Source organism: Drosophila ananassae, chromosome 2L, assembly GCF_017639315.1.
Source record: "Drosophila ananassae strain 14024-0371.13 chromosome 2L, ASM1763931v2, whole genome shotgun sequence".
NCBI lineage: Eukaryota > Metazoa > Arthropoda > Insecta > Diptera > Drosophilidae > Drosophila > Drosophila ananassae.
Genome location: NC_057927.1, coordinates 28,868,135 through 28,893,634, shown reverse-complemented (window position 1 = coordinate 28,893,634; position 25,500 = coordinate 28,868,135). Strand labels below are relative to the sequence as shown.

General features: G+C 42.5%; 1 non-coding gene across 1 annotated transcript; it reads right to left on the bottom strand.

Annotated features, from left to right (window-relative positions):
* Positions 1–6,080: 6,080 nt before the first annotated feature.
* Positions 6,081–6,281, bottom strand: LOC6508050. Its single transcript, XR_046256.2, has one exon. It is a non-coding gene; the product is annotated as a U11 spliceosomal RNA (small nuclear RNA).
* Between the last annotated feature and the right edge of the window lie 19,219 nt (positions 6,282–25,500).

Here is a 25,500-nt window from a genome sequence, read left to right as displayed (position 1 = left end):
CTTTTTGTTTCAAGCTTTTGATTAATAAAGATTAATAAAGATTATTATTAAGGAACATTAAGTGTTTGCTAAAGAAACGTGGGGCCACACGTCCCGGAGACAACAAACGGCATTACCCGATATTCACCAATCAAGGCGAAGCACAGGTTTACTGACTCGGTGGAAGCGGATCGAACAACTACGAAAAGAATTCTGGGCACGATGGAGCCACGAGTATCTACATGAGCTACATGAAGACGGTAAAGATTGGTTATAATAAAGGAAGACAACATCGCTCCGTTGAACTGGCCCCTCGGACGCATCGTAGCAGTCCATCCTTGTAAAGACGGCGAGATCCAAGTGGCAGAAATACGAACGACATCCGGCAATATAACACGGGCCATACATCGACTGGCGGTGCTACCAATCAACGATAAGAAGGAGGAAACCAATCAATAAAAAAAAAAAAAAATGCTTGTCCTAACAATAATACTCATCTGGGTGATACCCGGACTGACTCTGCCCACACCCCCACCACCAGAAAGGAAGGCTAGTAACCCGGTTGTCATCACTCTAATCAACAACGTGACCGGGACCATCATAGAAGCCACCGATAGGATATCAATCAAATCTGCCGAATGGACACTCATCACATTCTTTGACCTCAGTCAACTGGCACGAGAGATCGAGACAGTCAAACGAGGTATCCAATCGATAAAACAATGTTGCCCAACGGCATACGAGGTCTGCCCCACGATCATACAAATATTGCAACAGGAAGTGCCGGAAATCCAAGACGCCGATCAGTTAATGCATCATCAACGATATCGCGAATGGACTGTTCGGAGTACTCGATGATCAATATGCCAAACGGATGGAAGAGATTATTGGTAAACTAAGAGCCCAAGAAAGCATCACGCATAAAATAGTGGAGAACCAGACGTCAAATCTGGATACCACCATCAACATTCGAAACTCAGAAGAGGATGCAGGACTTAGAAGCCAGTCTGGCCAGAATCAAGGTGAGAAGCCATGCGCCGATCATCCGCATGCAGTCTTAGAATTGGTCGTCGTGGCAAGCCACATTCGTCGAGGCCAGGATGCTGTATTGAATGTGCTAATCGGGGCACACGAATTAAAATTAAGCCCTGCATTGGTGTCGGTGGAACAAGTAAAGCAGGTGATCACAAAAATACAAACACACCTTTCGCCGGGAAGACGATTACCCATCACCATTGGGACAGCACGAGACTTATATCGACTGGCGACCACTAGGGTACAAGAAACCGAGGACTTATTAATGTTCCATACGAGCATCCCATTGGTCGAAGAAGTCGAATTCACGGTGTATCGGATGGAACCAATTCCTCTAATAACGAGGGAAGGCTTGGTGATAACCAAGACGGAAACTAGATATCTGGCAATAGACGACCACTGAAAACACCACTTCGCAATCAGTCAAGAACACCTTCAGCAGTGTATCAGCGGGACGAAAGGAAATAAGGTATGCGAATTCAAACAGACACTCTTTGGTCCGGATGCCCATCAACTTCCGTGTACAATGGCAGCACTATCAAGACATCAGATAGGGGAGTGTAAACCAGAGCCAATCAAGGGGACCAATTATTGAGTTCAATTGACAGAACCGAATGCTTGGATCTATGGGACCACAAAGCCAATAACAATGACATATGTATGCTCAGCCGAAAAAGATCAAATCGTCATCAAAAGCGTGGGCAAACTGACAATCAGGCCAGATTGTGTGATCCAAAGCCGTACAATCACATTGTTGGGTCGAGCTCATTTAACTTATAAGGAACAGTAAAGATGTCAGGGAGCTATGTTCACGAATGGCCGTCACAGGAAAGGATAAGGACCACAGAAGGGAAATTGGAGTCAACACTGGACCAGCTAGACCGACTACATGCAGATGTGCAGGGGCTAAAAACATGGACGAAGCAGACGCAGGAAGATGTGGACAACGAGGCAGGCTGGAACGACGAGGCAGTAAGGACCAATAACCTGAAAGAAGAGCAACGACATGATCAAGAGAGATACTGAAAGTGGTGCATAGAATGACACAACAGCCCCTATTATTGAGTACCTCAATGGGGGGGAGAATGTTGGCACCTATTGCCAAGACCTACTACCCTAAATACACGCTAGTAATTTGATCCAATATAAATCAGCAGGTCGCAATATACAATACAATATACAACCCACTAACCTATTGACACACCTAGTAATAATTAGTAATAAGCATAAACAATATCCAACCTAATAATTCAGCACTAGTAGACGCCGCCAAAAGCAGAAATCAGCATTATCAGCAAGAAGAATGACCGACTGACCAAAACCAAGCAAAACCCAAGCATGTGCTAGCAATGCATAAACAAGCAATCTGAGTCAGCAGACTCAGAGGTGGGTGACCCTGGCATTAACATAAGTTTGAGCACGTCCATAACATTGACCTTCCTTAGATTTAAGAATGTATAATTTAGCATCTTATATAAGAATTGTTCTTCTGAAATAAAGATAGTTGCGAAATCAGAATCAATCGTCTCGTTACTCAGTGTTGAAACTACGGCACTTAAAATTGACCTACATCACGTGATCCTGTGTAAAACGATTCACAAGGTAGGACGCTCTACACACTTCTACTTCGCGTGGCTCCAGCGTAAACGGACCACAAGTAGGATCCGCGGCAAACTAGTTTACTTCAAGTGTTGCTCCCGTGAAACGGACCACAAGTAGACCCCGCGTCACCTCATTGCTTCGCGTGTTGCTCCCGTGAAACGGACCACGAGTTGATCCCGCGGCATACCAGCCTACTTCGAGTGTTGCTCCCGTGAAACGGACCACCAGTAGACCCCGCGTTACCTAACTACTCCGAGTGGTGCTCCCGTTAAACGGACCACGAGGGGACCCCGCGGCATGCCAGTCTAGTTCTAGTGCTGCTCCCGTGAAACCGACCACCAGCAGACCCCGCGTTACCTAACCTACTTCGAGTGTTGCTCCCGTGAAACGAACCGCTAGTAAGACCGGCCGATAAGGAATCAGCCAAACCACCACACCACCGGTACTTGAGGAAAACCACCCCAGGACTTCAAGCACATCAACTCCAGCCTGATCACAGCAAGCGTCTGGTCAACCCAAGCAGTCCCTTGCAGAATCCAGGTAAATTTACTCAGACTATTTACGTTCCTTGACTACGACTCCGGGACCTACCGTTACTCCCGCGAGTTCAAGTTTGACGTAGTTGCCGCATAACGCTTTCTCTTAGGGTGGTGTGATTGGGGGATGGCTTCATTGGCGGCTAGAATTATTATTCTAGTTATATTGGCGGCTTCTTTATTAAAATTTGAGCTAGGGGGTTTGTCAGTTGACAACTTGTCTGCGATATCCTTGATAGGGGCCAGTTTGCTTTTTTAAGGTTAAATCTTGGTCTTTCAGTGGGATTGTTCATGTTGTGTTCTTCGAATAGGTCGATGTGTATTGGGTAGTGGTCGCTACAGGCCAGGGAGCTATATGTATGCCATTTGGAGTTCATATTCAGAGGGGGAGAAGCAATTGCGAGATCTATGTGTGTGAAAGTGTGATGTGTGGTAAAGTGGGTTGCTGAGCCGTTGTTCAATGTTATGAGGAAGGATTGATTTATAAATTTAAATAGTGTGTTACCTCTTTTTTTGTTGTTTTTGACCCCAGCTTATGTAGTAGAGGATTAGTAGGGGAGGTTGTAAATTGTCGTATATGTTTCTTAGGTTTTGAATTGTGAAGTTCTTGTTGGGTGGTATGTACGAAGATGTTATGGTGAATTTAATTTTTGAATATATTGTTACCGCTATTGTGTCAAAGTCAAAGGCGTTAATTGGTTCATTATGTTGTTGCATTGAGTTGGGGATGAGGAGTGCAACTCCCCCAAATCTGTTTGTGGCAGAGTTTACTTGATAGAGTGTATAAATTATTGGGATAGGTATATTTTGATTACCATGAAGGTGTGTTTCTTGTATGGAGATTATCTTAGGGCTATGGTTTTTTATAATAATTTGTAATTGGTTGTAGTTGTTAATGTATCCGTTCATGTTCCACTGAATTATTTTGAGCATTGTTTAAATTTTTTTTTCTTTTTTTGGGTTTGACTGATTGATAGAACTAATTTGCTTTTTGTTAGTGTAGATTCTAAGTTTAAGTTCTTCCGATATGGAAGAGTATAGTGGTGAAATAGGAGCTTAGATTTTTCGGTTGAAACGGTGGAGTATAGAGTTGGCTGGTAGATGTGTCGAAAATGGTACATATTAAGTGCGGTTTTGTGGTTCACTTTTTCTATTGTTTTAATAGATGTCAATTCCTTTTGTTTAACAAATTCAGGGCAAGATTTGTCTTATGGGCTGTGCTTATTGTCTGTTAGACTGTATTTACAATGAATGCAGAATTTGTCGTTGGAGCATATTTCGCCTACGGCTGTGTGTTGTTCGGCTGAGCAGTTGGTGCAGGTTTTGTTTGATGTTGAAGCGATTGTGGGGTGTCCAAGTCTAAGGCAGTTTCTGCATCTCATTGGGAGATGGATATATGGGCGTATATTTACTCTCTCATATCCTATCATCATAGTTTCTAAGAGGGTTAATGAGGCGAAGGCTACGATGATCAGTCCACTTTCTTTAGCTTCATTGTTTTCAATTTTTTTAATTTTGCGTATTTCTGAGACGTTTTGTGGTTTTAGTTCCTGCAAAATAGTTTCGTCATCGATGTTGCGAAGATCGTTGGAATATATGACTCCCTTGGAGAAATTAAGCGATTTGTGTTCGCTTACTATTACAGAAAAGTCGAGGAAGGTGGTAATTTTTTTAAGTTTTAGTGCTTGCAGGTTGTTTTTTGTTTAGATTACTAATGATCCTACTTTTGTAACCTTGACTGTCTCCACTTTCCCATTGCACGTGTAGTCTATTACTTTTTTAATAAAGAATGGGTTCAGGTTTTTAAATGTATTATTGTCTGTTCTATTTATGGTCATGAATTTCGATTCTGTGTTGGATGTTTTAAATAGTCTATTTATGTCGGGGGGCACTTTTTAATATTTTTTGGGCACCTGCCCTTTTTTTTCTGTCTCTTTTTTTCGTCTTTTTGCTTTCGTTTTTTGTGTTTTTTGTTTTTATATATTACTGGCTTAGTTGTTGGTTTTTTTTACTGATGAGGATTGGTTTTTTCTTTTTGCCTACTGGTAGTTAGTCACACGTCTTTACACTTCGCAGCTTAGAGTGGTACTGTCCCCACTGTATAATTTGGGTGGTTTATTCCAAAACATACAAAAATATGCAAAAAACATTTTTTGGTTTATACATTGAAAGGTAATTTAATGTTTGGGTGGCAAAAATAAGTATGGGGTATCGGGAAATTTGACAATAGTCGTCCTTTCTTGTTTTTTTTTCTCAATTTCTCAATTTCTCAATTTCTCAATGAAATCAAACAAATAAAATTGCTTTATCACTGTCGAAGGCAATCGATGAAATATTGCTATTCGAGATATATTTTTTCGATATTCTTGGCGTGCGCGAGAAGTCTCTATATTTAGCCAAAGAGTTAAAAATTTTCTGTATGCATCCGATCTGATTGAATTATATACCAATCGAAAGATATTGTTTTAATTAGATAATTTGGTTCAAGCATTTTCCAAAAGCCGTTTGGTTTGGGAGATATTAATGTGAAAGTAAAAAAAAATTTGAATCACTAAATTAGGGCTGAAGGAGACCTTTTAGTTCCCAGATAGAGTATTTTTGAATTACAATTTTGGATTTTTGGGCTAACTACAAAAAAATTGTGAAATTTTTGACAAATTTTTAATAAAAATTTTTAAACTAACCTTCACACTTCCAAAAACTTTGTAAATTAAAACAAGAAAGAAAAGCTAACTTCGGGCGGAGTCGAAGTTTATATACCCTTGCAGTTGAGTCGCAGTCCGCTAGGTGGCGCCACGGAATAAGGATAAAGGACCTTCCTACGTAAGAGGCGAGAAGGAATCAAATTTATTATTTAGGCGGGGCTCAGCGCACAAAACCACTGGCACGCACTCGTGTCGAACCCTAAGGGTCCACCACAAGGCTATCCAGTGCGAACGGTTCGAGGTGCAGCCGCCAGCCCCATTACAAAAATTATGCACTGGATATGCAAAGCCATACCCCACTGGGCACGCAAGGAACCATCGAAGGCGGCAATTAGACGCACACCAAAAAATGAGATGGTCCTGCGGCGCAATGCGTCTGCACTTTTGTTCAGCGATCGAACGCGCGAAGACGAGCACCCTTTTTTACCACCCGAGCACGCATCTTATATAATTTGATATATAGCAGATCGTATAAAACTGAGAGACTAGTTTGCGTAGAAACCGACAGACAGACGGACATGCTCATATCGACTCAGGAGGTGATCCTGATCAAGAATATATATACTTTATAGGTCGGACTATATACCCTCTGCAAGGGTATAAAAATACACTGAAAATAAAGAAAATGTTTAAGAAAAAAAATTATTTTTCAAAATTGGCTCATTTGATTCTTTTTATATTGCACGTGGAGATAGCTTTTGAGATGACGCAACTTTTGATATATCGCTCATATCTGGCAAAATTCGTTAACTCAAGATATAGTCCTGTAAGTGCAGCTACCAATTATGTCCAGCCTCCTGTGAAGCTTGCATTTACTTATACATGTGTGTGTATTTGATTGGTAACTTTCCCTGCAGTTCCAGTGTTGAGGAGTTCCTTGTGGAACTCTCCATTACCTGCTCACCATGCATTAGGAATTCCCCAGTGCTGGTATATGAAATTCGTTAAGGAATTTTTGTATGGGATGTCCTATGCATCGGTGACCTGGGGAATTTTCTCCCTAACTGGTTAGGGAATTTCCCCAGGAATACCTGCAAAGAAATCCTAGGGAAGGTATTTGGTATTCTTTGCAAAGAACTCATCAAAGAACTCCTTGGTCATTTTTTGCAAAAAAATCCCTGGAAAGACATTTTGAAAAAAAATCATTGTCTATTTTTAGAAACCCACCACACCAATGTTTTTATGTATTAATTTGTTTTCGCAAATCGTAAACGAGTTTAAATGTTAAGAAACATTTTACAAATATCATAAACTACATTGTATTATTTTTACTTACTTTCGCCTGGACTGGGATTCGAACCTCCGTGCTTTTGTTTAATAGACCAACATGCAAGCCTCTAAGCTATCAAGGAATCGCGCGTAGACTGCGATTGACAATAATATGACTCTACAAAGGTGTATATATCAATCAATCTCAATTATTTTTTAAATCCCCATTTAAAAAAAAGAATAAATGTAAAATTTTATATTGAGGTTGCGATATTAAAAAATAAATAAAAGTAAACATAAAGAAAACTCATAATATTCATAGTCTTCCGGTGGGAATCGAACCAACGATCTAGGATTAACAGGCAGACATCTTAACCATTGAACCATTGGGTTAAAGTTTCACGCGAAAAATATTTAGAAACCCAAGAATATGTGATCATACTCTCCCTCTCCGCTCACTTACTTTGCTGAGAGAATTTTTTTCTCTCATCGACTGTCTTTGCATTTTCTATTGTTTTTAAAGACGTTGCATCTCACTCTTTTCTCAGTGTGTCCCTCTCTATCGTTGAGGAATATTTTCCTTAGTGATTTTTTGGTACTGCAGGGTTGCTTTTTGAAGTCTGCATATATTTTGTCAATACCCTAAAAAATATGGAGTATATCTTTTCAGCTTTTAGTTTATTTATTTAAAAATAAAATCCAAATAAAAAAGGGCTTAACAAGTAAAATAGAAACATTGCCTCAACTAGGACTAGAACTCAGGGCCTCCGTGTTAGAAACCACAACGCTCTCCACTCGGCTAACCTAAAACTTTGTTGATTGATGGAAAATGTTGATGTAATTCTGCTTTGGGTTTCAGTGTCTCATGTCTTAATGTGAAGAGTTACAAATGCACAATTTTACGAGGAGAAAGCTTTATATGCATATGACCCCACTGAGCATATAATGCATATAAATAAAACTCTGCTTTACTTAAATTACAGCCACCACCGTTTTTGGGCCAAATCATGGATTAAAAGCTAAAAAAAAACAGGCAAACCAACTCCGCCAATACTTTTCTAATATTTATTATTTTATATCTCACACCCAAAATAAATTGTTACATTCAACAATTGGTTTAAAAAGAAAAACTGGAAAAACATTTTTTTTTTTTAATTTTTTATCTTTACGCATTTATTTTAGATAAAATCCCCACTGCATACGTACAGCCCACCTCCCGTCCAACCGACCGAGGGACGCTGCCGCGTGACGTACGGCTCGAATCGCGGGAATAGATCCGAGATAGTTAAGCGAAAAGTAGGAGAAAGATATTACGAGGAAGAGTGTTGCACAGATAAGGCGGTTAATATAAGCGATTTAAGATTGTTAGTAGAGCAAAGTGACAAGATGTGGTAGAGACCATTGTAGTCCGAACATAATACCCTGAACGGATCGTGTTGGGCGTATGTCGAACTACAATGGCTGAAGAATAGAGAACGAAAGTTTCTAGTCCTTCTACTAGGAACGTTAAAATTTAAGCGTGTTAGTAAATGCTGACTGTCTATATTTCCATAAATGAGATTGTATAGAAACATGACATCCCCTTCTTTCCTTTGCAGGCAGTATATAAGTCGGAACGGCCGGGATCAGTCGACTATATCCTATATCTGCCATATAACTGATTGATCGGAATTGCCATAACTTCGTTGTTTTTAAAGTTAGAAGGATGGGACTTTCTATGCATTCTAATTTGGGCAAATTTATCCGATCTGTCAAATTTCTTAAGGATCGGCCGTCTATATCCTATAGCTGTCATATAACTGATTGATCGGAAATGCTATATCTTCGTTGTTTTTCAAGTTAGAAGGATGGGAGTTTCAATGGATTCCTCTTTATTTATCCGATCTGTCAAATTTCATAAGGATCGGCCAACTATATACGATCCGCTATATATCTAATAATATAACTGTACAGCCAGATAATCTATGTTTATTCAAAAGTCTACTCATACTATTCTTTAAGTTGATAAGATGCCTTGTATATCAAGGCGGTTTATTATATGATTGATCGGATATGCCATAACTTTGTTTTTTTTTATAAGTTAGAAGGATGGGACTTTCTATGGATCCCACTTTGGCAAAAAATTATCCGATCTGACAAATTTTGATAAGGATCGGCCGACCCATCGGATGCATCAGAAATGCCATAACATTGGTGCTTTTTAAGTTGGAGGGTTGGGACTTTCAAAACATGTTATATTTGGTCAAAACATCTTATGGGAAAAATTCATAAGGATCGGCCGGCTATATCCTATAGCTGTTATATGTTTATGCTATGTTTCATAAAAATCGGCCGACTTTATCCTATACGTGCCATACTGAACGATCAAAAACCTTTCTATTTTTAAAGATGCTTAGGGCTGTTTCCAATATTTTTATTAGAAACTAGCTGACCCGGCAGACTTCGTATTGCCAGCTGTTGTTTTTGTTTTGTTGCGTTCAGAAACTTCTTTTGTGACAAAATTTAAAATTTTTCAAACTGAAACAAATTATCTGATACAGTAAGAACTGAAGATAGCTAAAATTAAGTTTCGCGGAGCTGACCAAATAAATTAAAAAACATTACTTCTAATGACTTATTACAATTGTGACTCTGAAATTTTTTCGCGATCGCGATTCACTTTTGTTTAATTTCGAAACGGGACATTGATTGGATTTGAACTTTGTGGAACTGTAAAAAACTTAAAATTGACCCTTCGTCGTTAGAAACACACCAAAATCCCCTTTCAATCCCAAAAATTAAAGAGTGTAAAGGATCCGATGGAGGGACCAGATGTGGCCATTTTATTTTGACTCCAGCACAGCATAATCCAGCAATAACAATATTTACAAATTATTCTCATTTCTCCAATTACCGATTTGTCGGCACATTAATCAATTGCCGGATCATAGCGAAATGCAGGACGTTCAATAATCACAGGAGCACTGCGTCTGCGGATTCGCTCAATTCCATTATGTCTAGCTTGCTGTTGTTGTGTTTGATGTGCACGAACTCGCTGAATTCTAAGCCTATCTACTACATTGTCACTCACTAAAGAACGCAATTCTGACATAGCAATACGACTATTTTCTTGATCTGTTTGTCTCTGGTCATCAGGGCGGTTAGTACGTGAGCTAGCTCTTCGCACTCTTCCGGCACCCCTCCGTGTTCTTAATGTAACCTGCGATGGGGGCTGTAGTAGAGAGAATCTTTCTTAGGCGGGCGGCCTCTGATGTCTCCTGAATGTTGGTGCAGAAATTGGCCCAGGCAACCCTCTTTGCCTTGCGCAATTCTTTGTTATATAGCCTAAGTTCAGCTTTATAGGTTTCCCACGCCTCGTCTGTGTTGGTACGGTGCGCGTGGTTGAAGGCCCTACGTGCATTTTTTTTGTAGGGGGCTAAAGACGAGGTCCACCACGGAGGCTTCTTCGATCTGTTGCTACCTATTCATTTCTTGGGGCAGGCCTTGTTGTAAGCTTTTGCACTAGTCGCAATAAGTGTTTGTCAAGGACTCTCCAGCTGGTGATTGCATCAGCCAGGGAGTGCGAGAATAATGTGACATCAAGAACCTCCCTTCTGTTCTTGACTACGAAGGTGGGTTCTGAACCTCTGCTACCCACTAGAAGATTAGAGCTGAGGAAAAAAAAGATTGACTCACCCCTCTCGTTAGTGTCAGTGCTTCCCCACTGATTGTGATGAGCGTTGGCATCGCATCCTATTATTAGGTCGATGTCCTTCCTTTCGCTGTCCTCCACAAGCCGCCTGAGTAGCGAATGGGGTGGAGGTCCTAGGTGGTCGTGACCCATATATGCCGAGCATATTCTTAGATGGCCGTCTGGGCCCTCTATCGATGCGGCTACGTGATCTTCATTGCTGAAATTTGGTAGCAAGAAGGTATTAAGGCTTTTTTTTGCGAGTATGCATGCTCGCTTTTTACCTGTTACATCGGCTGTGTACAGCCTGAATTCCGACGCCCCCAGACCGAGAATCCTGTCTCCGTGGATCCAGGGTTCTTGGATGAGGGCCACGTCAGCTCCATTCTCTGCAAGATGGAGCAGGAGGGCGGCGGAAGCCACCTTACTGTGATGGAGGTTTATCTGCAGGAATGTCAGGGACATCCTTTAGATTCTCCACCACAGTAACCTCCGCCTCGGTGTCGGAGCCCAGCAATGAGTCCTCCTCCATGCCGACGCCACCAAGAGCCCCAGAGCGCCAGGTCACTCTCCTCTGAGGTGTACCCTTCCAGAATGTCCTCCTCCACGTCTGACATTCCTTCTGGGCGGACCTCTTCGGTCGGTTCCCCCGAGTCTAGCTCTTGTGCGTCCATCTCAAAGTCGATGCCTCCAGGTTTACTCTTCGCATCCGACTTGTAGATCCTCACCGCAACGTGCTCGAACCCGTATTTGATACGGCTACCGGCACCCTCCAGGATCTTCGCAGTCTCCTCATTTAGAGTGAGGACAACCTGCCTTCTCAGTCCCACTGCTTCCTCCACCTTGGCGACTCTTCAGTCCGCCGTAGGGAGTGTGGGATTGCACATTTTGAGCATGGCCAGAATGGTGGCAGGGTCCGCCGGCTTCTCTGTCAGCCATACGCGGGCCCTCGGTTTGCTGGGGATCTTGTCCCAGTCCACCGCCTCCAGTCTGGCTCCTGGGTAGACCTCCCCAAGCGACGCAATCATTCGCTTGTAGAGACTTACAGACCTCGCATCTTGGCACGCTATCACCTTGATGCTACCCTGGTACCACCCTGCGTCTTCGCAGGCCGGTGGAGGTCCTCCGCTCTTGAGCATCTCCTCCATGAAGCGCCCATGCAGCTCATTCACTACCTTACGCCAAAGCTCCTTGGGGATCAGGCCATCTTTGGAGCCATTATCAATGACCCCAATGATGGTCCTGCCCTTGGTAACTTCGGCGAAGGATCTGTTACTTTGTGTCTGCACCTTCTTCTTCTTAGCTAGGGGCGCTCCACCGTCGGTCGACCTCTGCCTTTTCGCACTCTGTGCACTCTCCTTGGCAGAGTCGCCTACTCCTGTCGGCTTCTTTGGGTCCAATCTGGCTCCCGCTCTTGCTGGCTGAAAGTCAGGCAGGATTTCCCTCGCCCACTTTACTATTTCTGGGTCTGCCCTCATCAGGATGAAGGCCGCTCTCCTCCTATCTTTATAGGAGCCCTTCCGCTGCAGGGGGCCAGCAGTCGTCGGACCGGGGCCTTCCTTAGGGGTGCCGCCGGTGCGAAAGGAGCTCGATTCAGGGATCTTACCCCCCACACCGTTTGGTGGTCCCATAGTGGGCCCCGTTTTGGGGGTCGGTGCCTTGGCATCTCCCCCTACACCGGCGCCGCTCGCCTCCGGATGTTGTCCCTCAGTGGGGAGCTTCGCCATCCCAGCATCTCTTTGGCCTCTATCTGCCTTGGAGATTGACGGATCCGAGATCCCATTTTCGGACTTTCTTAGGGAGTTCCGTTCTCCACTGTTTGTTTTTCTTTTAATATTATTGTTGTTCATTTTTGGACCCACGAGTAGGCGGGAAGGGGTTCGTCCATAATGACATAGCCCGCTTGTCATGATAAGCCTGGTTAAAACTGAGGGGTCGGCCGGTCCCCCAGAGTCCGCATATTAACGTCCGTGCATCCCCCGGACATGCATCCCTCAGCATATGCTGTTCCACCTTGGATTGGGGTGATTTGAGGAAGGGAGTTTTCTTCTCCCCGCCCGACTACAATTCGCCAGCATCCTCGGCAGAGACATGACCTTACCGGGACCTGTTACCAGCCGCCCTCACGTGGAGAGTATAGTCGCACTACCATCGGTGTACACAGTTACGGCACATGAGCTCATGCGTTTCTCCCCCAATTAAATTTGTAAATTAAAAATAAGTAAAACTTCAGAGCCACTGAAGCTATCGAAAAATTCTTTGCGTCCTTGGAAAGGTTTTTAATTATTCCACATTCTTGAATGTCAAAATCTATGGAATTAAAAAAAAAGAGAAAGCTAACTTCGGGCGGAACCGAAGTTTATGTACCCTTGCAGTTGAGTCGCAGTCCGCTAGGTCACGCATCTTATATTATTATATATATAGCGGATCGTATAAAGATGGCCGATCCTTATGAAATTTGACAGATCGGATAAATAAAGAGGAATCCATTGAAACTCCCATCCTTCTAACTTGAAAAACAACGAAGATATAGCATTTCCGATCAATCAGTTATATGACAGCTATAGAATATAGACAGCCGATCCTTAAGAAATTTGACAGATCGGATAAATTTGCCCAAATTAGAATGCATAGAAAGTCCCATCCTTCTAACTTTAAAAACAACGAAGTTATGGCAATTCCGATCAATCAGTTATATCAGATATAGGATATAGTCGACTGATCCCGGCCGTTCCGACTTATATACTGCCTGCAAAGGAAAGAAGGATGTGCGCAAAGTTTCAACTCGATAGCTTTAAAACTGAGATACTAGTTTGCGTAGAAACAGACAGACGGTCAGACGGACAGACGGACATGCTCATATCGACTCAGGAGGTGATCCTGATCAAGAATATATATACTTTATTGGGTCGGAGATGTCACCTTCACTGCGTTGCACACTTTTGACCAAAATTATAATACCCTCTGCAAGAGTATAAAAAGTAAAAATTTAAGGTATTAGGGATCACCAAAGCGATGCTCTAGCGGCCGTGATCGTAGGTAAGGTGAGTAATTCGCAAGCACAGCACATCAGTGTCTTGCTAAACAAGTAGTAGTCTCTCTGTCTGTCTGTCATTTCAGCTTTAGTAACAATAATGTGTAATAATAGTAGAGTCTGACAAAAGAAAGACCACCACCCCCAAAGCCGACGAGCTAGCTGTATCCTATAGCGTGCACCACTAGGTTAGATTCTCCGATTATTTTGAACATTTCCAATCGCTACACGTTACATATCCGATAGCCGCCATATAACTGAACGATCGGAAATGGCACAACCTTAACTGCAAGGGTATATCAACTTCGGCACCACTGTGTTAGTTTTCCTTTCATGTTTGAAATGATTTTTTTGCTTCAATGATTTATCTTAAAAAACTTTTCAATACAAGATTTTTTGTTTCTTTTTTAAATTAGTAGAGCACACAAGGTTTTAATTTTAATTTATGAAAAAGCTCTTCAAATTTTACTTAGGTAAGTTAAATTTTCGTCCAAAAAATTTTCGGCTGTATACGAAATCTCTAAAGCATTTCAGAGCCAGCGTTCAAACAGATTTTTTTCTTGAATTTACCGTAAGGAACCCCGGTACCGACTGATGTTTCAGTATTAGGAACTGTGACATCAAAACCATTAAAGGTGATCTTACCATCGCAACATATATTAATTTCCCGGCATGACACACTTCTGAGATTGATATTTCGGCTCACATACAAAACCAAAGCTGACATAAAAGGGGCGAACACCTATACTTGTCATATACGTCTACGTCACCTATATACCTATACGTCATCCGTCCGTCAGTTTTAGTCAGAGAATATTTTGGGTTAAGTATATCAGCCAAGTACGATGAAGAAAACAATTTTTTGTGAAGAAAATGTGGGAGTCACACATCCCTTAGCTGCAAATATCAATTTTTTGACTAAATGTAATCTGATAATTCTTTCATTCCACATAATAAGAGGTTAATCTTTACAAAAACTTGGTTAAAACCGGAGGTTAGCTGCTAAGTTTTTCCAACTAAGTGATCGACTTCTAGGGGGAGGTGTGTTAATTTCTATAAACTCAAAATTCGCTTCTGAAGAGGTAAAAACACATGAGTTCGGGGACAAAGAATTTCTTTGCAATAAAATCATCTCATCCAATCAATCTTTCCACGTTACCTGTTCCGACATACCACCTTCTTGGGCGGTTCATATACTGGAAACCCTTGTCCGCTATTTGATTCGTTTTTAATCTTTTATCTGAATTTGACTCATGTGGTCTAATGTTGATAATTAACCGAGTACGAGATTTTATGTTTCATTTCGTATAGTATCGCTGAAAAAAATTTTTGAAACATGTGGACCGAAAAGTGTTGAAACTATGTTAATTGTTGTTAAACTACGCAAAATTGTGCCTATGCTGGGAGCAGCACACGTATATTGCTTTTCCCATATGATAGAGCAATCCAACAAAAAAGGAGGAAAACGAGCAATAGGATTGAACATCCCTATTTTAATCGAAAAAAATTATAAATTACGTCAATTTTGGAATTTAATTGGTCTGATCTACTGGCTTGTAAAAGTATAAACACTGCCTTACATAAATTTGAATACACTTTGAATATATTTTTCGACTCTTGCATTACGTGAAAATATTCTTCAACCGCAACCGAAATTTAAAAAAAAATCCCTAAGACTCTTAATAAAAAAAAAATGGCAGTATGAACAATAAAAAAAATACAATAGGTTATTCAAGATACTTAGTAGCTCAATCTAATTTCACTGTGTATGTTATAGGAATGTTATAGGAGTTGTATTCGCTGCTGCCGGATTCAGTTTACTCAGGATCCGAAGCAGTTTTATATCTTTTAAATCATTAAACGTAATCAATTTCTTATCATCCTTTGCTTACGTTTGAACCACTGATCAGGCAATGGCCGATTTCTTTGCACAGTTTTTTCAAACAACATTCACTTAGCATACTCACACTTCGTTCATTTGTCTTTCGAACCGTTCGAACATGTTTCGGAAGTGGTCCCCAGGTCTGGGAAATGAACTGATCGGTCAGCAAACAACTCGCGTTAAATGATGTCGCTGGCCGTAAGGCAGTCATAGTGCTTTTACGGGAATTTGAGTAATTGTGTCACACGGTGACTAATATTTACACGGGGACGTAGGCACCGCGACTCGCAGCAAGAAGGCGCTGCCGAAGCTCTGCGACCCAAGATTTGGTTGTTGAACCTTAAACGGGTCCAATTGACATACAAAGAATCCAGAAGGGAAAAATTCAAAATTCAGGTGTAGTTCAATGCAACCACTGTTTTGGTTTTACTGCGGTGAATACTGTGGTGATAGCCACTTCACCGGCTCGGCCACCTGTCAGGCTAAAGCGTGGTGGTAACCATGCGGCCTATGACAAAAATTTTAGGATATTTATAAGGAAAATGCAAGCCAGGCTACCTAAAATCCCACTTCGTCAAGGACATCGATCGCAACAACTGACTCGTCCACTAAAGGCCTACATCCCAGCCAGTCCTTTTCTCAGGCAGCGCAAAGCCACTCGCAAAATTTCACATGGTGCCGGGAGCGTTGCTCTCAACAGTCGGTCTCATTTAAACAAGACTACCCAGCCCTAGGTTCTCTCCAAGGAAAAGACCAAGGCCATACCTTTCCCAACCTTTCGCTGCGGCTATAGATTTGTGAGACATAACAGGCTTAATGAGCATGCTCATGGATCTGCGTAACACAGTGGGCAGCTGCTATGGCCACCATATCTACAGCGAAAGCAGAGCTTAAGAAGGAGGGAAGCAGCCGTCAACCTCTTCACTCAGCTGATGCCTGGGATGTTCAAGATCGGCATATGGAACGCCCGAGGCATCTCTGTCAGCAAGGACGAGCTCTAGCAGTTCCTCCGCGATCGAGATATGAATGTCTTGCTGGTCTCAGAGGCATTATTGAAGCCTGGGAATCTCGTGGGCTTCCCAGGATACTACCTGTACAAAGTTGATTATCCTGGTGCCCATTCCAGAGGTGGTTACGCCGTCCTGGTATGATCATCCTTCCAGCACTATCATAAATGCCTATTCGCTTGAGGCATCTTCACCTATATAGATTAGATATATAGATTTGTGAGACATAACAGGCTTAGTGAGCATGCTCATGGATCTGCGTAACACAGTGGGCAGCTGCTATGGCCACCATATCTACAGCGAAAGCAGAGCTTAAGAAGGAGGAAAGCAGCCGTCAACCTCTTCACTCAGCTGATGCCTGGGATGTTCAAGATCGGCATATGGAACGCCCGAGGCATCTCTGTCAGCAAGGACGAGCTCTAGCAGTACCTCCGCGATCGAGATATGAATGTATTGCTGGTCTCAGAGGCATTATTGAAGCCTGGGAATCTCGTGGGCTTCCCAGGATACTACCTGTACAAAGTTGATTATCCTGGTGCCCATTCCAGAGGTGGTTACGCCGTCCTGGTATGATCATCCTTCCAGCACTATCATAAATGCCTATTCGCTTGAGGCATCTTCACCTATACAATAGTAGTCCTACCTACTCCTCTGGTCGAAATCAGACTGCCGTCTTACCTCCCGCCAACTATCTCCTGGTCAGCAAAAGCGTTTGGGGATCTCCTGGTTCAGTCAGGAGAAAGGTTCATCGTTGAAGGCGATTTCAACGCCAAGCACCGCTGAGGAATTAATCCTGATTTCTGTGCAGGTCCTAGCCTACGTTCTATCCTGATAAATGCATAGATTAGAATTGGCTCTCTGTAGTGGAATCCTCTTTGCGAGAGCGGACATAACAGATACTCGGGCTTTAAACTCGGATAACCTTCCACTTATTATTAGGCTATCTTTGCCTGGTTTTCTTCCTTCCCGTGGTCTCCCTGTTCAGACTCAAACACCGGCTCAGGCAGGACTTCATCCGCCCCCAGGATATGGAGGTTACAGAATTTGTCGCAGGCTTGCAAACAGGGTACGGAAACGCCTTTAGGCCTTCCGGCCGAATTCCTTAGGATCGAAGCTCAAAGAAGCTACCCCCAATCAGTACTCAACCTTCGCCTTGTGGCCGTGTGGTCGTTTCAAGAGGCAGGCAGCTCCAGAAGTTCCCTATCAGGAAAGAGGACGGTTTCTGGGCACGGCCCCCGCAGGATCTAGAACAGCGCTTTAAGCCATTCCAGACCGCTTCGCCGAGCAGATGCGAAAATGTGGAAGACTTCTTCCACTCTCTCTTATAGTTTTCCTTACCTGCGTGGCCTGTCACAATGAAGGAGACTATGGACGTAGTAGCCAAGTTAAAAAATGGGAAAGATCCTGGTCCTGGTGGCATCACCAACAGTGCCCTGAAATCCTTCCCTCAACGAGCCATTTTATTTCTGATTTGGCTCATAAATTGGTTGGACCGATCCTTGAATACTGTTGGGATACACAAAAAGGAAAGTCACCGAGGGACGCAAGCAGATACCCAATTAGCCTTCTTCCTGACTTTGGCACGTTTACTCTCCTCTCCCGGAGTGGAGAATGTGATCCGAAGAGCTCACGGCACCCCTGAACAGCTGCACCGTGTCGGAAAGTTCATCCTGGATGGATTCCAGCGCAAGAACTATTTAGTGGCCGCATACTTTTGACAGGATGTGAGGTCTCCTTTTAACACCAGGGTCTCCTCTACAAGCTAAAAAGCCTGCTACACCCGCAGCTCTTTCAGATAATAGGTAGCTTCCTAAATGGAAGGACCTTGTCAGTATGTCAAGATGGAGCAGTCTCGAAGCCTAGGCCAATCTCAGCAGGTATCTTTAGGGCAGATTCCTAGGGTCCGTCCTGTACAGCCTTATCACCCATGACGCTCTCACACTTTAGGAAAGACTGCTGCCTGGGGCTCGGTGCTTCCACAGGTAAATAAGCACACCTATTTGGGACTTACGCTTGACAAGCAACTGTTTTTCGCGGCGCACACAAAAAGAGTCAGGGCCAGCTTAGAAGACAAGCTAAAAAAGCTCCACTGACTGATAAAAGGTAACAGAAAACTGAGTCTTTCAAATAAAACTCGGATCTATAAGGCGATCCTTGCGCCAATATGAAAATACGGCCTAGCCATATACTGCGTGGCAGCAAGGACCAACCTAAACGGGATTCGAGATTTCCAATGCCGTTTCCCACGCTTTCCACGGGTGCAGAGTTGTACATCCGCAACAAGGACATCCAAAAGAAACTTGGAGTTCCATTTGTGTGTGGCACCCTGAACGCGGTTGCAAGACTCTCTTGTCATCCGAGCCACCACTATTCCAGCTCAGCATTACACTTATAATACTCAATCAGCCAACGTAATTTTCTGTCCATCCTTTCATAAAAATGATTTATTATCGGATCTTCTTAAGGTTGAGCCGGGGTATTATCCAGGCCCCAATTGAACCAGGCTGTGTTCTGAAGAACTGGTTAAAGATATCTTTGCAGATTTGAGATATTTCTCCTCATGTGCACCCTGGTCCCAATACCCAAAATTCTTGCATAAACTAAAACAAGAAAGGAAAGCTAACTTCGGGCGAAGCCGAAGTTGATATACCCTTGCAGTTGAGTCGCAGTCCGCTAGGTGGCACCACGCATCTTATATTATTAGACATATAGCGGATCGTATATAGTCGGCCGATCCTTTTGAAATTTGGCATATTGAATATTTTTGCCCAAAGAGTAATCTGTACCAAGTCCCATCTTTCTAACTTAAAAAACACCAAAGTTATGCCAATTCCGATCGTTCTATGACAGCTATAGGATATAGTCGGCTGATCCTTATGAAATTTTGTACGTAAGATATTTTGGTCAAATATAACATGTGTGGAAAGTCCCTCTAACTTAAAAAACACCAAAGTTATGGCATTTCCGATCAATCAGTTATATGGCAGCTATAGGATATAGTCGACCGATCCCGTCCGTTCCGACTTATATACTACCTGCAAGGAAAAAAAGGATGTGTGTAAAGTTTCAAATCGATAGCTCTAAAACTGAGAGACTAGTTTGCGTAGAAACCGACAGACAGACAGACAGACAGACGGACATGCTCATATCGACTCAGGAGGTGATCCTGATCAAGAATATATATACTTTATAGGGTCGGAGATGTCTTCTTCACTGCGTTGCACACTTTTGACCAAAATTATAATACCCTCTGCAAGGGTATAAAAATGAAGCTATACTATATAGTTATTATATATATGCAAAGTCTGGACAAAATTTTGTGCCGATCGGGCCACCACTTTCTTTTTGCCCCATAGAATCCAATGCTCCCTGGGACAAAAATTTACAAAATATTCTTGAAAATTGGGTCAATATATCTAATAAATTATAATCCGGCACAATCCAACCTACTTTTATTCCATGAAAAATGCTAGGTTAAAATTGTTTAATATTCAACTTTACAATATGTATATGCGCTTATACACAAATACACATCACATTAAACAAATATGGAATTAAACACTTAAATTTTACATACCTACACTAATATTTTCCATTTTACGTTGTTTTAAAATATCCAGTAAAACATTTGAAATCTTACTTTAAAATGTGATATTATTTAGTGCGCCAAAAAGTTAACGTTTCCAACGAACAGCTGACTTTTAAGGCTACCGAATTTAGCAGGACTGCCATTTAAGTAACGAAATTGCCATTTTAAATGAAATGTATATTATTCTAAGGAGATAGATGTTTTTCTTTCGTAACTTCATAAAATGGGTTTTTGCTAAAAATATTGGGCATTGGGACCAGTGTGATGTCGAAGGAATCTCACATTAATACTCTGCATAAAAAAGGGAAAAAATCTTACGCTGCCAATTATAGGGGCATTTCTAAATTGTCAGCAAGCCTTTTTGAAAAACGAATTACTCTACATTTTAAACACCTTTATAGTTCAATAATATAATCGTGCCAGCATGCCTTCATGAAGAGCCACTCTACCACTACCAACTTTTTGGAGCTACTACAATAGGTTATTCAAGATACTTAGTAGCTCAATCTAATTTCACTGTGTATACCGCAGAATGTTATAGGAGTTGTATTCGCTGCTGCCGGATTCAGTTTACTCAGGATCCGAAGCAGTTTTATATCTTTTAAATCATTAAACGTAATCAATTTCTTATCTTCCTTTGCTTACGTTTGAACCACTGATCAGGCAATGGCCGATTTCTTTGCACAGTTTTTTCAAACAACATTCACTTAGCATACTCACACTTCGTTCATTTGTCTTTCGAACCGTTCGAACGTGTTTCGGAAGTGGTCCCCAGGTCTGGGAAATGAACTGATAGGTCAGCAAACAACTCGCGTTAAATGATGTCGCTGGCCGTAAGGCAGTCATAGTGCTTTTACGGGAATTTGAGTAATTGTGTCACACGGTGACTAATATTTACACGGGGACGTAGGCACCGCGACTCGCAGCAAGAAGGCGCTGCCGAAGCTCTGCGACCCAAGATTTGGTTGTTGAACCTTAAACGGGTCCAATTGACATACAAAGAATCCAGAAGGGAAAAATTCAAAATTCAGGTGTAGTTCAATGCAACCACTGTTTTGGATTTACTGCGGTGAATACTGTGGTGATAGCCACTTCACCGGCTCAGCCACCTGTCAGGCTAAAGCGTGGTGGTAACCGTGCGGCCTATGACAAAAATTTTAGGATATTTATAAGGAAAATGCAAGCCAGGCTACCTAAAATCCCACTTCGTCAAGGACATCGATCGCAACAACTGACTCGTCCACTAAAGGCCTACATCCCAGCCAGTCCTTTTCTCAGGCAGCGCAAAGCCACTCGCAAAATTTCACATGGTGCCGGGAGCGTTGCTCTCAACAGTCGGTCTCATTTAAACAAGACTACCCAGCCCTAGGTTCTCTCCAAGGAAAAGGCCAAGGCCATACCTTTCCCAACCTTTCGCTGCGGCTATAGATTTGTGAGACATAACAGGCTTAGTGAGCATGCTCATGGATCTGCGTAACACAGTGGGCAGCTGCTATGGCCACCATATCTACAGCGAAAGCAGAGCTTAAGAAGGAGGAAAGCAGCCGTCAACCTCTTCACTCAGCTGATGCCTGGGATGTTCAAGATCGGCATATGGAACGCCCGAGGCATCTCTGTCAGCAAGGACGAGCTCTAGCAGTACCTCCGCGATCGAGATATGAATGTATTGCTGGTCTCAGAGGCATTATTGAAGCCTGGGAATCTCGTGGGCTTCCCAGGATACTACCTGTACAAAGTTGATTATCCTGGTGCCCATTCCAGAGGTGGTTACGCCGTCCTGGTATGATCATCCTTCCAGCACTATCATAAATGCCTATTCGCTTGAGGCATCTTCACCTATACAATAGTAGTCCTACCTATTCCTCTGGTCGAAATCAGACTGCCGTCTTACCTCCCGCCAACTATCTCCTGGTCAGCAAAAGCGTTTGGGGATCTCCTGGTTCAGTCAGGAGAAAGGTTCATCGTTGAAGGCGATTTCAACGCCAAGCACCGCTGAGGAATTAATCCTGATTTCTGTGCAGGTCCTAGCCTACGTTCTATCCTGATAGATGCATAGATTAGAATTGGCTCTCTGTAGTGGAATCCTCTTTGCGAGAGCGGACATAACAGATACTCGGGCTTTAAACTCGGATAACCTTCCTCTTATTATTAGGCTATCCTTGCCTGGTTTTCTTCCTTCCCGTAGTCTCCCTGTTCAGACTCAAACACCGGCTCAGGCAGGACTTCATCCGCCCCCAGGATATGGAGGTTACAGAATTTGTCGCAGGCTTGCAAACAGGGTACGGAAACGCCTTTAGGCCTTCCGGCCGAATTCCTTAGGATCGAAGCTCAAAGAAGCTACCCCAAATCAGTACTCAACCTTCGCCATGTGGCCTTGTGGTCGTTTCAAGAGGCAGGCAGCTCCAGAAGTTCCCTATCAGGAAAGAGGACGGTTTCTGGGCACGGCCCCCGCAGGATCTAGAACAGCGCTTTAAGCCATTCCAGACCGCTTCGCCGAGCAGATGCGAAAATGTGGAAGACTTCTTCCACTCTCTCTTATAGTTTTCCTTACCTGCGTGGCCTGTCACAATGAAGGAGACTATGGACGTAGTAGCCAAGTTAAAAAATGGGAAAGATCCTGGTCCTGGTGGCATCACCAACAGTGCCCTGAAATCCTTCCCTCAACGAGCCATTTTATTTCTGATTTGGCTCATAAATTGGTTGGACCGATCCTTGAATACTGTTGGGATACACAAAAAGGAAAGTCACCGAGGGACGTAAGCAGATACCCAATTAGCCTTCTTCCTGACTTTGGCACGTTTACTCTCCTCTCCCGGAGTGGAGAATGTGATCCGAAGAGCTCACGGCACCCCTGAACAGCTGCACCGTGTCGGAAAGTTCATCCTGGATGGATTCCAGCGCAAGAACTATTTAGTGGCCGCATACTTTTGACAGGATGTGAGGTCTCCTTTTAACACCAGGGTCTCCTCTACAAGCTAAAAAGCCTGCTACACCCGCAGCTCTTTCAGATAATAGGTAGCTTCCTAAATGGAAGGACCTTGTCAGTATGTCAAGATGGAGCAGTCTCGAAGCCTAGGCCAATCTCAGCAGGTATCTTTAGGGCAGATTCCTAGGGTCCGTCCTGTACAGCCTTATCACCCATGACGCTCTCACACTTTAGGAAAGACTGCTGCCTGGGGCTCGGTGCTTCCACAGGTAAATAAGCACACCTATTTGGGACTTACGCTTGACAAGCAACTGTTTTTCGCGGCGCACACAAAAAGAGTCAGGGCCAGCTTAGAAGACAAGCTAAAAAAGCTCCACTGACTGATAAAAGGTAACAGAAAACTGAGTCTTTCAAATAAAACTCGGATCTATAAGGCGATCCTTGCGCCAATATGAAAATACGGCCTAGCCATATACTGCGTGGCAGCAAGGACCAACCTAAACGGGATTCGAGATTTCCAATGCCGTTTCCCACGCTTTCCACGGGTGCAGAGTTGTACATCCGCAACAAGGACATCCAAAAGAAACTTGGAGTTCCATTTGTGTGTGGCACCCTGAACGCGGTTGCAAGACTCTCTTGTCATCCGAGCCACCACTATTCCAGCTCAGCATTACACTTATAATACTCAATCAGCCAACGTAATTTTCTGTCCATCCTTTCATAAAAATGATTTATTATCGGATCTTCTTAAGGTTGAGCCCGGGTATTATCCAGGCCCCAATTGAACCAGGCTGTGTTCTGAAGAACTGGTTAAAGATATCTTTGCAGATTTGAGATATTTCTCCTCATGTGCACCCTGGTCCCAATACCCAAAATTCTTGCATAAACTAAAACAAGAAAGGAAAGCTAACTTCGGGCGAAGCCGAAGTTGATATACCCTTGCAGTTGAGTCGCAGTCCGCTAGGTGGCACCACGCATCTTATATTTGGCATATTGAATATTTTTGCCCAAAGAGTAATCTGTACCAAGTCCCATCTTTCTAACTTAAAAAACACCAAAGTTATGCCAATTCCGATCGTTCTATGACAGCTATAGGATATAGTCGGCTGATCCTTATGAAATTTTGTACGTAAGATATTTTGGTCAAATATAATATGTGTGGAAAGTCCCTCTAACTTAAAAAACACCAAAGTTATGGCATTTCCGATCAATCAGTTATATGGCAGCTATAGGATATAGTCGACCGATCCCGTCCGTTCCGACTTATATACTACCTGCAAGGAAAAAAAGGATGTGTGTAAAGTTTCAAATCGATAGCTCTAAAACTGAGAGACTAGTTTGCGTAGAAACCGACAGACAGACAGACAGACAGACGGACATGCTCATATCGACTCAGGAGGTGATCCTGATCAAGAATATATATACTTTATAGGGTCGGAGATGTCTTCTTCACTGCGTTGCACACTTTTGACCAAAATTATAATACCCTCTGCAAGGGTATAAAAATGAAGCTATACTATATAGTTATTATATATATGCAAAGTCTGGACAAAATTTTGTGCCGATCGGGCCACCACTTTCTTTTTGCCCCATAGAATCCAATGCTCCCTGGGACAAAAATTTACAAAATATTCTTGAAAATTGGGTCAATATATCTAATAAATTATAATCCGGCACTATCCAACCTACTTTTATTCCATGAAAAATGCTAGGTTGAAATTGTTTAATATTCAACTTTACAATATGTATATGCGCTTATACACAAATACACATCACATTAAACAAATATGGAATTAAACACTTAAATTTTACATACCTACACTAATAATTTCCATTTTACGTTGTTTTAAAATATCCAGTATAACATTTGAAATCTTACTTTAAAATGTGATATTATTTAGCGCGCCAAAAAGTCAACGTTTCCGATCAACGAACAGCTGACTTGGGGCATTGGGACCAGTGTGATGTCGAAGGAATCTCACATTAATACTCTGCATAAAAAAGGGAAAAAATCTTACGCTGCCAATTATAGGGGCATTTCTAAATTGTCAGCAAGCCTTCTTGAAAAACGAATTACTCCACATTTTAAACACCTTTATAGTTCAATAATATGATCGTGCCAGCATGCCTTCATGAAGAGCCACTCTACCACTACCAACTTTTTGGAGCTAACATCTTTTGTCACGGATGGGTTCCATTTACACTGACTTTAGTTAAGATTTTGACTCTGTTAACCATCCTACATTTTACATTGTGTATTAACGACTTTCCCCTTGTTTTAACCAATTCACTTTTACTTATGTATATCTGCATTATGGATTCACTT